Source organism: Elephas maximus, chromosome 13 (assembly GCF_024166365.1).
Source record: "Elephas maximus indicus isolate mEleMax1 chromosome 13, mEleMax1 primary haplotype, whole genome shotgun sequence".
Taxonomy (NCBI): Eukaryota; Metazoa; Chordata; class Mammalia; order Proboscidea; family Elephantidae; genus Elephas; species Elephas maximus.
The window spans coordinates 47,326,042-47,341,410 of NC_064831.1; the positions used below are offsets into that span (position 1 = coordinate 47,326,042).

The 15,369-nt window shown below is 38.5% G+C and overlaps 1 protein-coding gene across 8 annotated transcripts in view; it reads left to right on the forward strand.

The window, feature by feature from the left end:
* Positions 1-15,369, forward strand: part of TCF12 (transcription factor 12) — a 340,913-nt gene that overhangs the window by 260,139 nt on the left and 65,405 nt on the right. The window lies entirely within an intron of this gene.

Below are 15,369 nucleotides of genomic sequence, written 5' to 3' on the forward strand. Positions count from 1 at the left end.
AGGTCTACCAAACTTTCAGAGAAGAGTTAACCCCACTACTACTAAAGGTATTTCAGAGCATAGAAAAGGCCGGAACTCATTCTGTGAAGCCAGCATATCCCTGAATACAAAAACCAGGTAAAGACACCACAAAAAAAAGAAAACTACAGACCTATATCCATCATGAACTTAGGTGCAAAAATCCTCAACAAAATTCTAGCCAATAGATTTCAACAACATATCAAAGAAATAATTCACCATGACCAAGTGGTATTTATACCAGGTATGCAGGGATGGTTCAACATTAGAAAAACAATGTAATCCATCACATAAATAAAACGAAGGACAAGAATCACATGATTGTATCAATTGATGCAGAAAAGGCATTTGACAAAGTTGAACACCCATTCATGATAAAAACTCTCAGCAAAATAGGAATAGAAGGAAAATTCCTCAACATAATAAAGGCATTTGTACAAAGCCAATAGCCAACATCATTCTAAATGGAGAGAATCTGAAAGCATTGCCTTTGAGATCAGGAATCAGACAAGGATGCTGTTTATCATTGCTCTTATTCAACATTGTGCCAGAGGTCGTGGCCAGAACTATTAGGCATCCAGGTTGGCAAGGAAGAAGTAAAAGTATCTGTATTTGCAGAAGACATGATCTTATACACACAAAACCCTAAAGAATCCTCAAGAAAACTACTGAAACTAATAGTTTAGCAGAGTATCAGGATACAAGATAAACATACAAAAATCAGTTGGATTCCTCTACACAACAAAAAGAACATCGAAGAGGAAATAACCAAATCAATACCATTCACAGTAGCCCTGAAGAAGATAAAATACTTAGGAATAAATCTTACCAGAAATATAAAAGACTTACACAAAGAAAACTATGAAACCCTACTGCAAGAAACCAAAAGAGACCTGTGTAAGTGGAAAAACATACCTTGCTCCTAGATAGGAAGACTTAACATTGTAAAAATGTGTGTTCTACCAATAACGATCTATAGACACAATGCAATTCTGATCCAGATTCCAACGGCATTTTTTAATGAGATGGAGAAACAAATCACCAACTTCATATGCAAGGGAAGAGGCCCTGGATAAGCAAAGCATTACTGAAAAGAAGAACAAAGTGGGAGGCCTCACTCTATCTGATTTTAGAACCTATTATACTGCCACAGTAATCAAATCAGCCTGGTACTGGTACAACAACAGATACACAGACCAATGGAACAGAATTGAGAATCCAGACATAAATCCATCCGCATATGAGCAGTTGATACTTGACAGAGGCCCAAAGTCAGTTAAAAGGGGAAAAGACAGTCTTTTTAACAAGTGGTGCTGGCATAACTGGATATCCATCTGCAAAAAAAATGAAACAAAATCCGTACCTCACACCATGCACAAAAACTAACTCAAAATGGATCAAAGATGTAAATATAAAATCTAAAACGGTAAAGATCATGGAAGAAAAAATAGGGACCACGTTAGGAGCCCTAATACATGGCGTAAACAGTATACAAAACATTACTAACAATGCAGAAGGAAAACTAGATAACCGGGAGCTCCTAAAATTCAAGCACCTATGCTCATCCAAAGACTTCATCAAAAGGGTAAAAAGATTACTGACAGATTGGGTGGGAAGTTTTTAGCTATGACGTTTCCGATCAGCGCCTGATCTCTAAAATCTACATGATACTGCAAAAACTCAACTACAAAAAGACAAATAACCCAGTTTAAAAATGCACAAAAGATATGAACAGACACTTCACTAAAGAAGACATTCAGGTAGCTAACAAATACATGAGGAAATGCTCACAATCATTAGCCATTAGAGAAATGCAAATCAAAACTACAATGAGATTCCATCTCACTCCAACAAGGCTGGCATTAATCCAAAAAAACACAAAATAATAAATGTTGGAGAGGTTGTGGAGAGACTGAAACACCTACACACTGCTGGTGGGAATGTCAAATGGTACAACCTCTTTGGGAATCAATGTGGCGCTTCCTTAAAAAGCTAGAAGTAGAACTAGCATACAATCCACCAATCCCACTTCTTGATATATCCTAGAGAAATAAGAGCCTTTACATGAATAGATATATGCACACCCATGTTCATTGCAGCACTGTTTACAATAGCAAAAAGATGGAAGCAACCAAGGTGCCCATGAACGGATGGATGGATAAATAAATTATGGTACATTCACACAGTGGAATGCTACGCATTGATAAAGAACAGTGATGAATCTGTGAAACATTTCATAACATGGAGGAACCTGGAAGGCATTATGCTGAGTGAAATTAGTTGCAAAAGGATAAATATTGTATACGATCACTATTATAAGAACTTGAGAAATAGTTTAAACAGAGAAGAAAATATTCTTTGATGGTTACGAGAGGGAGGGAGGGAGAGGGGTATTCACTAATTAGATGTAGATAACTATTTTAGATGAAGGAAAACACACAGTACAAGAGAGGTCAGCACAACTGGACTAAACCAAAAGCATAGAAGTTTCCTGAATAAACTGAATGCTTCAAAGGCCAGCATAGCACGGGCAGGGGTTTAGGAACCATGGTTTTGGGGGACATCTAAGTCAATTGGCATAATAAAATCTGTTAAGAAAACATTCTGCATACCACTTTGAAGAGTGGCGTCTAGGGTCTTAAACACTAGCAAGCAGCCATCTAAGATGCATCAGTTGGTCTCAGCCCACCTGGACCAAAGGGCAATGAAGAACACCAAAGACACAAGGTAATTAATGAGCCCAAGAGACAGAAAGGGCCACGTAAACCAGAGAGTACACCATCCTGAGACCAGAAGAGCTAGATGATGCCTGGCTACAACCGATGACTGCCCTGACAGGGAATACAACAGAGAACCCCTGAGGGAGCAGGAGAGCAGTGGGATGCAGACCCCAAATTCCTATAAAAAGACCAGGCTTAATGGTCTGACCGAGACCAGAAAGACCGTGGTGGTCGTCGTCCCCAGACCTTCTGTTGGCCCAAGGCAGGAGCCATTCCCAAAGCCAACTCTTCGGGCAGGGACTGGACTGGACAAGGGGAGAGGAAATGATACTGGTGAAGAAAGAGGTTCTTGAATCAAGTAGACACATGAGACTACGTTGGCATTTCCTGTCTGGAGGGGAGGTGACAGGGCAGAGGGGATCAGAAGCTGGCCGAATGGACACTAAAAGAGAGAGTGGAGGGAAGGAGTGTTCTGTCTCAGGGGGAGAGCAATTAGGAGTGTATACCAAAGTATATATAAATTTTTGTATGAAGAGACCGACCTGATTTGTAAAATTTCACTTAAAGCATAATTTAAAAAAAAAAAAAGGTAAAAACACAGGTAAACACCCTTGTGGTATTCTCTGCTTTCATCCAGGATCCATCTCACATCAGCAGTGATATCCCTGGTTCCATGTCCTCTTCTGAAACCAGCTTGAATTTCTGGCAGTTCCCTGTCGATGTAGTGCTGCAGCTGTTTTTCAGTGATCTTCAGCAAAATTTTGCTTGCATGTGATATTAATGATATTGTTCTGTAATTTCTGCATTTGGTTGGATCACCTTTCTTGGGAATAGGCATAAATATGGATCTTTTCCAGTCAGTTGGCCAGGAAGCTGTCTTCCCATATTTTTTGGCATAGATGAGTGAGCACCTCCAGTGCTGCATCTGTTTGTTGAAACATCTCAACTGATACTCCATCAACTCCTGGAGCCTTGTTTTTCACCAGTGCCTTCAGTGGAGCTTGGACTTCTTCCTTCAGTACCATCAGTTCCTGATCATATGCTACCTTTTGAAATGGTTGAACATCGACTAATTCTTTTTGGTATATTGACTCTGTGCATTCCTTCCGTCTTCTTTTGATGCATTGTTTAATATTTTCCCCGTACAATCCTTCACTAATGCAACTCAAGGCTTGATTTTTTTTGCCCCAGTTCTTTCAGCTTGAGAAAAGCTGAGCGTGTTCTTTCCTTTTGGTTTTCTATCTCCAGCTGTTTGCACATGTCATTATAATACTTTGTCTTCTTGAGCCACCCTTTGGAATCTTCTGTTCAGCTCTTTTATTTCATCCTTTTGCTTTAGCTGCTTGACATTCGTAAGCAAGTTTCAGAGTCTCCTCTGACATCCATCTAGATCTTTCCTTTCCTTCCTTTCAGTAACTTCTTGGCATTCTTCATGTATAATGTCCTTGATGTCATTCCACAGCTCGCCTGGTCTTCTGTCGCTAGTGTCCAGTGTGTCAAATCTATTCTTGAAATGGTCTCTAAATTCAGGTGGGATATACTCAAGGTTGTACTTTGGCCCTCGTCAACTTGTTCAAATTTTCTTCAGTTTCAACTTGAACTTGCGTATGAGTGGACTGATGGTCTGATCTGTAGTCAGCCCCTGGCTGTGTTTTGACTGATGATATTGAGCTTTTCCATCATCTCTTTACACAGATGTAGTCAATTTGATTCCTGTGTGTCCTGTCTGGTGAGGTCCATGTGTATAAAAAAAATAGTCACTGTTTATGTTGGTGAAAGAGGGTATTTGCAATGAAGAAGTAGTCAGTCTTGCAAAATTCTATCATTCAATCCCCAGCGTCGTTTATATCACCGAGGCCGTATTTTCCAACTACTGATACGTCTTTTTTTCCACCTGTCTCATTCCAATCACCAGTAATTATCAATGCATCCTGATTGCGTGTTCGATCAATTTCTGCCTCCAGCAGCTAATAAAAATCTTCTATTTCTTCATCTTTGGCCTTAGTGGTTGGTGTGTAAAATTAAGTAATAGTTGCATGAACTGGTCTTCCCTGTAGGTGTATGGATGTTATCCTATCGCTGACAGCATTGTACTTCAGGATAGATCTTGAAATGTTCTTTTTGACGATGAATGCAACACCATTCCTCTTTGAGTTGTCATTCCCAGCATAGTAGACTATATGATTGTCCGATTCAAAATGGCCAATACAAGTCCATTTCAGCTCACTAATGCCTAGGACATTGATGTTTATGGGTTCCATTTCATTTTTGATGATTTCCAATTTTCCTAGATTACAGGATATTTAAGGCTCTGGATTTTATTCCAAGTTGTGTAAGGCATTTAGAAACTAAGTAATTTGCTGGCATGGAATTTGCCGTCATCTGTACTCCGTCTGTTTAGCCAGTAGTGATTTCGCTTTGACATCATTGGTTGTGCTTGTGTAATAGCTACTTTGAAGGACTGTAATGTATGCTATATGGATAAGTTCATAGTTAAAATTGAAATATACATTTAGTCCCGGGATGGTGTCTGATCTCCCCCTGTGTTTATATTCATTGAATAGATTTTAAACAAGTTTTAAAGTATTGACCGTGAAGTTCTTGTCTTTGTATTATCTGCATTTATTTTAATACATAACCCAGTACATCTGTAGTATGTCCACGTTTTATTCGTTTTCAAAAAGAATTTGGTTCTTGAAATTGTTTTCTTCAGAATCTGCTATAACTTGCTCGTCTCTTTCATGGCCTGTATCTCTACACTTCCTCAATGCTCTAGACCAAGGGGTCGGTGAGCTTTTTTCGTAAAGGGCTATATAGCAAATGTTTTTGACTTTGTGGGCCAGCCAGTCTTTGTCACAGCTACTCAGCTCTGCTTGTTGCCCCTGGCAGCTCTGCTTGTTGGGGCATAAAAGCATAAAAGCAGCCACAGACACTGTAAATGAGTGGGCATGGCTGTGTTCCAATAGACCTTTGTATAAAAACAGGTAGTGGGCCAGATTTGGCCCGCAGGCCATAGTTTCCCAACCCCTGCAGTAGAGTTAAAGAACACAAGAGCGCATACCTAAAGTAGATACGTTCTTACCTTTTTCATAAATGTAGTTCCTGTGAAAAACAGACTCAAAGAGAAACAAATAAAATTAAATATTAAGTATTTTTTAGGCTAGTTCCCTGATTTTTTTTAGCTTCATTACCTGAGGATCCCTGGTGGAGCAGTGGTTAAGAGCTCGGCTGCTAATCAAAAGGTCAGCAGTTCGAATCCACCAGCCGCTCCTTGGAAACCCTGTGGGGAAGTTCTGCTCTGTCCTGTAGGGTCACTGTGAGTCAGAATCAACTTGATGGCAACGGGTTTCATTACCTGATATCCGCTAGTCCTTTCATCATTTCCTTAAGTCCCTGGGCACTAGGATGCAGTTTATTTTAATGACAGACTTTCCAGGACTATTATTTGCCATATTCTAAAATGTTTTTGACTAAGATAGCCTCAGTGTATAAAATAGGTGCTCTGGAGTCATAATCTTTTTAGGAATTAAATGTCCTTAGGTAATAATAACGTGAGAATACTTTAGGGCATCAAAAGTAGGTTCATGAAAACATTCTGCATCCCACTTTGGAGAGTGGTGTCTGGGGTCTTCAATGTTTGCAAGTGGCCATCTAAGATGCATCAATTTGTCTCAACCCACCTGGAGCAAAGGAGAATGGAGAACACCAAAGATACAAGGTCATTATGAGCCCAAGAGACAGAAAGGGCCACATAAATCAGAGAGTACATCAGCCTGAGACCAGAAGAACTAGATGGTGCCCGGCTATAACTGATGACTGCCCTGAGAGGAGGCACAACAGAGAACCCCTGAGGGAGCAGGAGAGCAGTGGGATGCAGACCTCAAATTCTCATTTAAAAAAACCAGACTTAATGGCCTGACTGAGACTGGAAGGACCCCGGAGGTCATGGTCACCAGACCTGTTAGCCTAAGATAGGAACCATTCCCAAAGCCAACTCTTCAGACAGGGATTGGACTGGACTATAGGACAAAAAATGATACTGGCAAGGAGTGAGCTTCTTGGCTCAAACAGACACATGAGGCTATGTGGGCATCTCCTGTCTGGAGGGGAGATGAGAAGGCAGTGGGGGACAGAGGCTGGCTGAATGGACACGGGGACTACAGGGTAGAGAGGAGGAGTGTGCTATCTCATTAGAGGGAGAGCAAGTAGGAGTACATAGCAAGGTATATATAAACTTTTGTATGAGAGACTGACTTGATTCATAAACTTTCACTTAAAGCACAATAAAAAAAGTAGGCTCATGAATAGATTTATTAGTAAATATTTATCTGAAGTAATTAGGTTTAAAATATTTACATAATTTTATTTTTATATAAACAGTTCAACTATAATTTTTCCTTAAATTTATACATCTGCCCAGTCACCATCTTTAGTCCTGGTCCCACTTTTTCATGGAACCCCAAGCTAAAGGTAGTTCCTAGAAGCTTGGCAATCAATTCCAAACCAAGTGTAATTGTGAAACAGATGCTGTTGGATCATGTGATGTGCTTCTGTTCTAAGCATAAGAACTTAGTAAAAGTTAAGAGAATCTTCCCCACCATGATGGGAAAAATTTATTTTCTGTTGTTAATCTCTAGAAACTTGAATGAATTTTTATGGTTCTTATACATTTACCTTTTTAGCTTTTATGATGGTTAATGTTAATGATAAATAACAGGTAACTAAATAATAAAACTTCTCAAGCTTTCTGACATGTTCTTGATAATTTCGAAACTATCAGACTTGACATAATTTGTAAACAAAAATTATCAATATCTTTTCCAATATCACCAAAGACATTTTAAGTTGTAAAAACCAGTAATTTGACTTAGAATGAGAGACTCTTTGGTACTAGAATGGGCTTGTTTAGTAAATCCTCCCGTGAGAAAAATATGAATTCTTTCTGTTAAAGTCAATAAATATAGGTGGGTGGTGGTGGTAGTTGCCAGGAGTCAACCCTGACTCCTGGTGACCCCCTAAAAGGAAATGTCCCTCAGTCTGTGCCATCTTCCCAATCGTTGATAACACTGGAGTCCATTGTTGCAGCCACTGTGTACTTTTAGTGCCTTCAAGTCTCGGGGACTCATCTTCCAGCACCATATTGGATAATATTCTGTTATCCGTAGGGTTTTCATTGGCTAATTTTCAGAAGTAGATCACCAGTCCTTTTTTCCTAGTCTGAAAGCTCTGCTGAAACCCATCCACCATGGGTGACCCTGCTGGTATTTCAAATACTGGTGGTATACCTTCCACCATCATAGGAGCACACAAGCCACCACAGTACGACAGACACATGGGAGTTAGTTAAGATGGGCACCCTATTGACTCCTTAACTCTCTGTTGCTTGCTGAAATTGTAACGGAGCCATCTCTGTAGAGGCTTACATGTTGATTTGAAAGGCATGGCCAAAAATCTTCTATTTTCCAGATGATGTTATATTAAACATTAAATGTCTGGCCTCTAGATCAAATTGATTAAAAAACCAAAATTGTTACTGAGTAAATTGAAGAATGACAGAGGTTAGGTAAGAGTTGTTTACCTCGATTGGAAAGATGTCCGTCTGTTCCATTGTTTTTACATTATGTTCTAGACTGTACATCCAATCCCAAAACCAAACTCGCATCAAATCAATTCCAACCGATAGCAACCGTAGAGAACAGAGTACAACCGCCTCGGTAGGGTTTCCAAGGCTGTAAATCTTTGCAGAAGCAGACTGCCATATCTTTCTCCCACAGAGTGGCTGATGGGTTCAAACTGCTGACCTCTCGGTTAGTGGCCAAGCGCTTTAGCCACTGCACCACCAGGGCTCCTTAGACACTGCATAGCTTTTAAAAAAAGATGTTAGTTATAAATAAAAAATAGTACTAGGCAATGGATGTTTATAAGTAATCCTTTGTAAAGAGACTCCATTTTCGACCATCGATGTTATTAGTACGAAAGCATTTGGATTGTTAGATTATAACCAAGAAGTTGTCATTATGTTTTTAGATTCCGTTTGTTGCTCTGCCTTTCATTTCATGTGAGGTTTTGGGCTTTCAGTTATGCCACTTGCAGATACGAGTATAAAAGTACAACCTAAGATGGGCGTGAACACTGGGTAATACCTATGCCTGGGCCTGTTGAAATGCCAATTGACACCATTTAAGGTATTTCAGAAAACCTAACTAATTGTGTAGCTTATGGAAATAAAATTAACCCGTGTTAACTAAAACATCAAATTTCTCCCACTGGCATTATTCCAGCTGAGCATGGCCATACGTCACCTGCCTTTTAAACAAAGTTCCGAATGGCAGTTACGTGACTTAGTTTTTTTTTTTTTTCCCCCGAACAAGGAAAAATACTCATTTTATCTTGGTAAAAAGAGTTTGTTAGACAAAAATCTTTCAAAATAGGAGCTCATCTGGGGTGGAGTAGACAATGAGAAGTTTTGTTGGTGGTGAGAAGGTTGGAAAATCTTTGACCTAGTTTAATGACTTCATTTTGCAGAGATGGAAACTTAGGCTCAGGGAGATTCAGCCACCTACCCTAGGCTCTCATTTCTCTGTAGAGGCAGAGCTAAAACCTGAATCCCTGACTCCTGACTCCTAGTTCAGTGCTATTTGCACGGCACCGTCTAACTCCCTAGTGTTCTGGAGCCCGAGCAGTCTGCCTTCGATTACAGAGGAGTGGAAGGGAGAATACCTGTGCCCTCCTGCCTGGACATGTGACCTGAGTACACAGAACAAGGAGTTTGGTCTCAGCATTTCTTTCAAAGTTTTGTGCCTGAAAAAAAAAAAAAAAAAAAGAGTTAATACAGTGTCCTTGGCAGTTATAAACCTCAAGTTTCTAGTAAAAGAGAAAATGGTTGGAGGAGGAAAAAGAAAAGTTTTGTGTCTGTTGCCCTATCTGCATAGTGAGGGACTGTTGCCGGGGCAACACATTGCCTTTATCTCTGAAGCTTACTGTTTGTCAGATGGTGTTTAGTTTTGTTTTGCTTTATGCTCAAGAGATGCCACTGACATCACCACCTCCCGCATTTGTTATACATACCATCCCCAGATGTATTTTCAAAATGAATTTTTATTTGGATTTTGTTGAGAGTGGTTACCAGAATTTAGTTTTAAGAAACCATTCTCATTAAGATGGACCTTTCCAGAATTCAGGATTTGTATGATTTCTTCAGTGTAAAAAAAAAAAAAAAAAATGGCTAAAATGAACTCTGCGTTGTTACTTGGTCATCACAAATGTGAGGCAGGTAGGATATTCCGGGAAGGCTCCCCAGATTTAATTATTCAGAGGTATGAGGTATTAAAAAATTACTACCACTAGCGAGAATTTTTCTGAAACATAAACATAGATTGGGGGCCAGAAATAATATATAAGTTATTTAGAGCTTCAGGTTGCAGATTCTCAAAATGGCTCTGGGCTGAGATGCAGATGTTACTTCTGATCTCTTTAAAAATAAACTTAAAACAGAGTATCTTGGTGCTGTTCCATTTCTCGTAAATTGAAAGGATCTGATGCTTTCCAGCTCAAAAAAAAAGCTGTGCAGGCACGAAGAAACAAACAAAAAAAATGGGCGGCACTCTCCTTAACAGAGACCTAGCTTGATCCAAAACTATGGCTCACAAAAATTACTTACTTTCTAGACATGGTTTTAAAATAATAGCTTTGTTTTTGCTTTCAGTTTTTGTTGTTATTGTTTGGTTGCCTAATATGTCAGTAGTGCAAAATCTTGCCCGTCTTGAAAGCTCTTCAGAAGTGCTGGTATATTGAGGAATCTAAAAACCTGGGGGTCCCCCTCATAGTTTTTTCCCCGGGCACACACCATTAGGCAGTCTTGTGATTATAGAGCCATCTACAGGAAAATTATCAAGTTGCAACAGAGTTAATGATTCTCTTACCATGTTATTTCAATTGGTAAATGAGAAGTGACAAACTGCAGTTCACGTGGGGAAAGAAACAGGCTGCAAAGAGAAGCAAGAATTTTTAGGGCTGGGGGGGGACATTCTCCAACCCCATCACTCCTCCTCACCTTTAATTTTTCAAAGAAAACTGCTTTGTCACAGTGAGTTTGGGATCAAAAGAAACATGCAATTTGCTTCAGATTTTGCATATTCTTAGTAATTACAGCTCTATCTCATTTGAAGCGGTGTCTAACGATTGCCTTTTAGAAGCTTTGTGTGATCTGTCAGTTCTGGTCGTGTTGATGTCAGAGGAATTCTGTTTATTTACCTCAGAAAGGGATTTATTTACATTCTCCAAGAGGTATGGCTCTTTTTAGACACCCTCATTATAGTCGTATGGTTGTCAGAGGGGAATTAACAAGTGTTCCTTTGTAATTTATACAGCTGATTATTCCCATTGGCTGTACAGATAGGTTTCTTTTTCATCTTCTTTTTTAATCATTAAGCATTTCTGAAGCTCATATTAACTTGGCATTTTTGTAGAGAGACAATTAAGAAATTGGTATTCTATGTTTGAGACAGTTGACCTGATTTGTGAACTTGAGCAGGTGTTTTTACTCTGTTCGGTGTATGTGTGTGTGTTAATGTTTGTCGTTTTAACCAAAACCCATATAAATCATGTACCAGTAATCAGATCAAACTTAAATATCATCAGATTTTAATGAATCAGATTATTGGTCTGGTTAAGGGTGTTCACATTTAAGGCGTAATTGGAACAGTTAACCTGTAAATTTTATTCATTAAAGATCACACAATGAAGTATTTGAATTTTATGATTTCCACACAGTAGACAGACAGCAACTAGAAGCTTGCTTACTGGTGGATTGGTATCAGGAAGACAAGAATAATATTGTTGAATTAGACGATAAACTCTATGATTTCAGACCAATAGCACTATTAGCTTTATGTGATATGTATTGAATCCTGGTGGATTGGTTTGAGGGGTATGTTACTTTAGTGGAGTTTTGTACTCCTGATTTTCTGCGTTCCTGGTTGCGAAAATGCAATTTACTGAAATGTGAGGATATTTGAAAAGGGCCAGAAGAGCACCTTCCTGAACACTTAGGCATGACCTTATTTAGGAGCAGTACGTACTAGAAAAACCTACAGTATAATGTTCATATTACATTGGAATTTTGGTCTCTGATTTGGGGTTATTTGGCCAGCCCAGGCTAACTAAGATATTTGAGAGTGTGTTTACCCACAAGTCACCTCTCTACAAGCCACATAAGGAAAAGCAGGTACTGGCGAAGGGCCTTTGCTTTGAATCTGCCCCCCCGTGCATATTCTCTCACTTATTATCTTCTTGAATCCTCACCACCACTTCTGTGCAGCCAGCAATTATTTACTGAGTTTCATCCTTTAGGGAAAGGATGAAACTTTAGGAAAATACAGAGTTCATTTGTGGAGTTACCCACATGTGAACTTAAGTTTGGCTTCATTTATCACTCTGAAAGCCAGTTTTCCAAGAATCGATTCATTTAGAAATAATGTTGGAACTTTTCATGAGGAATTCCATGGGTAGGTTTTAGGTTTACTTTTCCAGTCAGATCTTCTGGCCTCGCAGGACACTGAAATATTGGTTATTTGTTTTAGAAGAAAAATGTACAATAAGGTGAACTATTAACTGGCCTTAATTCATTAATTCAAGATGTGCAAATTAGTAAATTAAAATTTGAAAACTTTTTAGAATTTTAAAATACTTCTTGGAACATTTTTCTTTAGGATATTTAAAAGAAAAGCAGATATGGCAGTTATAGTGATCCAAATATCAGGGATAAAGAAGAGTTTATACAATAGATAAAATATGGGATGGGTAATCCCAGGAAATTCTCCATAGTCCTCCAAGGAAGATCTGTTTCCCAATGAACAGAAAATAAGAGGAAGGAAATTTTTGAATGAGAGTCTGGAATTTTAACTGAAGTTGTCAGATAGTCCCTACCGAGTAGACTTTTCAAGCATGTTTGAAAATCAGTGAGATAATCCTTAAACCGGAAATCATCGTCAGTTTGGTAATAAAAGATGGTAGGGCTCCAAGTGATGTTTTTCTCAGGTTTCTCTGACCCGTTCATTAATCATGTGGTCATCGTTTGTGGTAATGCCCATCTTCCTGTTAAGCCTGGTGATTTTTTTATATTGTTGACCTAGGTAATGTGGACACTGAGTCAGATCATATAATCTTAGAATAACACACAAGTGACGAGGTAGAATTGTGGGTGGAAACAATTGAAGATAAAAGTGCAGGGTGGTTCAGGGCTCTTATGCAGACCGCACGTCTGTCTGAAATCAAGTCCTAAATGTTGGCCCTGTCTCCAGCTGACTCATTTTGTCAGACTGAGTCACAGGATTAACCCTTGACATGTTCCTTGAACAAAACAAAAAGGCAAAGATTAAACAACTGCATTGGCTGGAGCAGCACTTGATCCATCTCCGCATTTTTTCCTGTAACGTGATTCTCCTAGGAACAGTATTGCCTTGCAGCTGCTGCATAGATTAGGTTTTTTTTTTTTCAAGAAATAGTTTTGAACGAGAGAAAAGACTTATCATAGGATATGATTTGTAATTGTGGTAAAGCCAATGACTATCTGCCTCAACCAATTTTAGTTTCTTTCAAGTAAGGCAGACTTCAAAAACACTATTTTGGAGTGACCACCTTAGAAGACTTGACATAGCATACAAGTAAAATTTGGGAATGTTTTATTCAGATTAATACCAGTTTGCTTGATGACGTACCCTTGTTGAGTAATGAATTTAATTAATATCATTTGGGTCTTTATTTTTAATATATGGATTTTTTTTAACTTTCTACATCCCTCCTTAATTCAAGCCATAGGATACACTGAATCACTGCTGTTTTTTTTTTTCTTTTTCTTTTTCTTTTTTTGAGAGGGGGCTCTTAGTACACAAAACAAATGGATATTTGTGTTTTGGGGAAAGAGGATGAGAGATAGAAGCAAAAGCTTTTGATTAGTTACTCAGCTTTGTTTAGACACTATTGTACTTCACATTCAGATTTAACAGCAAGTCTTATCCAGCTGTTTAATAAACTGACTTGAGAATGGTGAAAAGAAGGTTAATTACACTGTTTGGCTTCACTTTGAATTTCTTTTTTACCGGAGTATATGTTTATTCTCTTTAAAACATAATAGAATCACCTATGAAATAAAGGACTGCTGATGAACTGTTAAAATGTCACATGCTTTAATAGCCAGGGTTGTACAGTTGGATCTGCAGTATGCCACTTGTTCTGCGACAACCTAGCACTCTGTCTGTCTCTCTTTTCTGTTACGCACCAGAGACACCAGCTTAACTATTCCAGGTGATTTTTTTTTTTTTTCCACCAATATGTAAGAAAGTGTTCTCAGGTTGGAGTAGTGATTTGCAGGAAGAAAACATTGAAGCTCCCCTGGTGGCTCCCCTCCCTCCCATTCCTCCACAATTTCTAGCCATAAGTAAGTTTTTCTTTTTGATAATTAATAGAAAAAGAAAATATTATTTTAAATGGTTGGTTTTCCTTACTTTTTTTTTAAGAGTGACTGTGCTGTCGGTAGAGAAAGACCATGCCTATAAAAGACGAAAATTTACTTGAATGGTTTTAAGACATTGCACTGTTAATTGTAAATCAAAGCTTTTTACACAGTTCTCTTAAGGACTGAAATGGGTCTCTGTGGTCTTTCAGGAGGGAGGAGGTTATAACCACTCTGCAGACTGGCATTTTAATAGTCTGCTGTACAGTGATGCTCTTTTGCAGCTGTTGCTTCGCCATGTCTGTATCTGGAGAGTGTGGCAAGCGAGGTTTTATTGCTGCTCCGATACCATCAGCTCTGAAAACATTGTGTAGTTAGCTGGCCTTATTGTCTGATTTGGTTTTATTACTATACTTCAATCAATATGTTTCATAAGAATGGGTTGGTTTTGTTCTTTTTTTTCTTTGGCCCCTTACAGAATATTTGTTGGTTACAGGATTTCTGCTTCCTGGAAGGTGCCTTCAAAAAGAAAGATATGCCATTGTTTGTAGCTCTGAGCTCCTCTGTGGTTAACACAGTCCTGTCAGACTCTCCGGGGCTTCAGAGGAGATGCTACAAAGAGGCTTTTGATAGGAGTGAACTGAGAAAACAGAAAAGTTGCTCCTCCTTTATTTATTTATTTATTTGGAGAGGGGGACGTGTTAGAATCCACGCTGGCCTACCAAAAGACAAATTGGAAAACTTTTAAATAGCAAAAATAGTGCATGAGAAACATGTATTAGCAGACACTTTCTGAAACCTTCTGACTTCTAATTTTAATGAATTTTTTAAATCTTTAAGAGGTGTATTTCTTTCTGAAAAATTTTAGCATTCACATAAAAGTATGAATATATAAAGTATTCTTTAAGAACAATAATAAACTTGGAGGAAAGACTTCTAAGAAACCTTTAGTTTATCAGCTAGAGTACACATTTTGTCTGTTTACACACCAGCCTTTTATGCTTTACATAAGGGAATACAGAACTGTGTGTGTGTTTTTTCTATTTGATCACTGAATTGCTTAACACATATTAGATGTTCTAGAAGACTGCAGTCCAGTATTAACTTTTTCTTGGTGAATGAGGAATTCAAGGAGTTTTATTACTGAACATCTACATTATTAAATGTTTGCATTTAGAA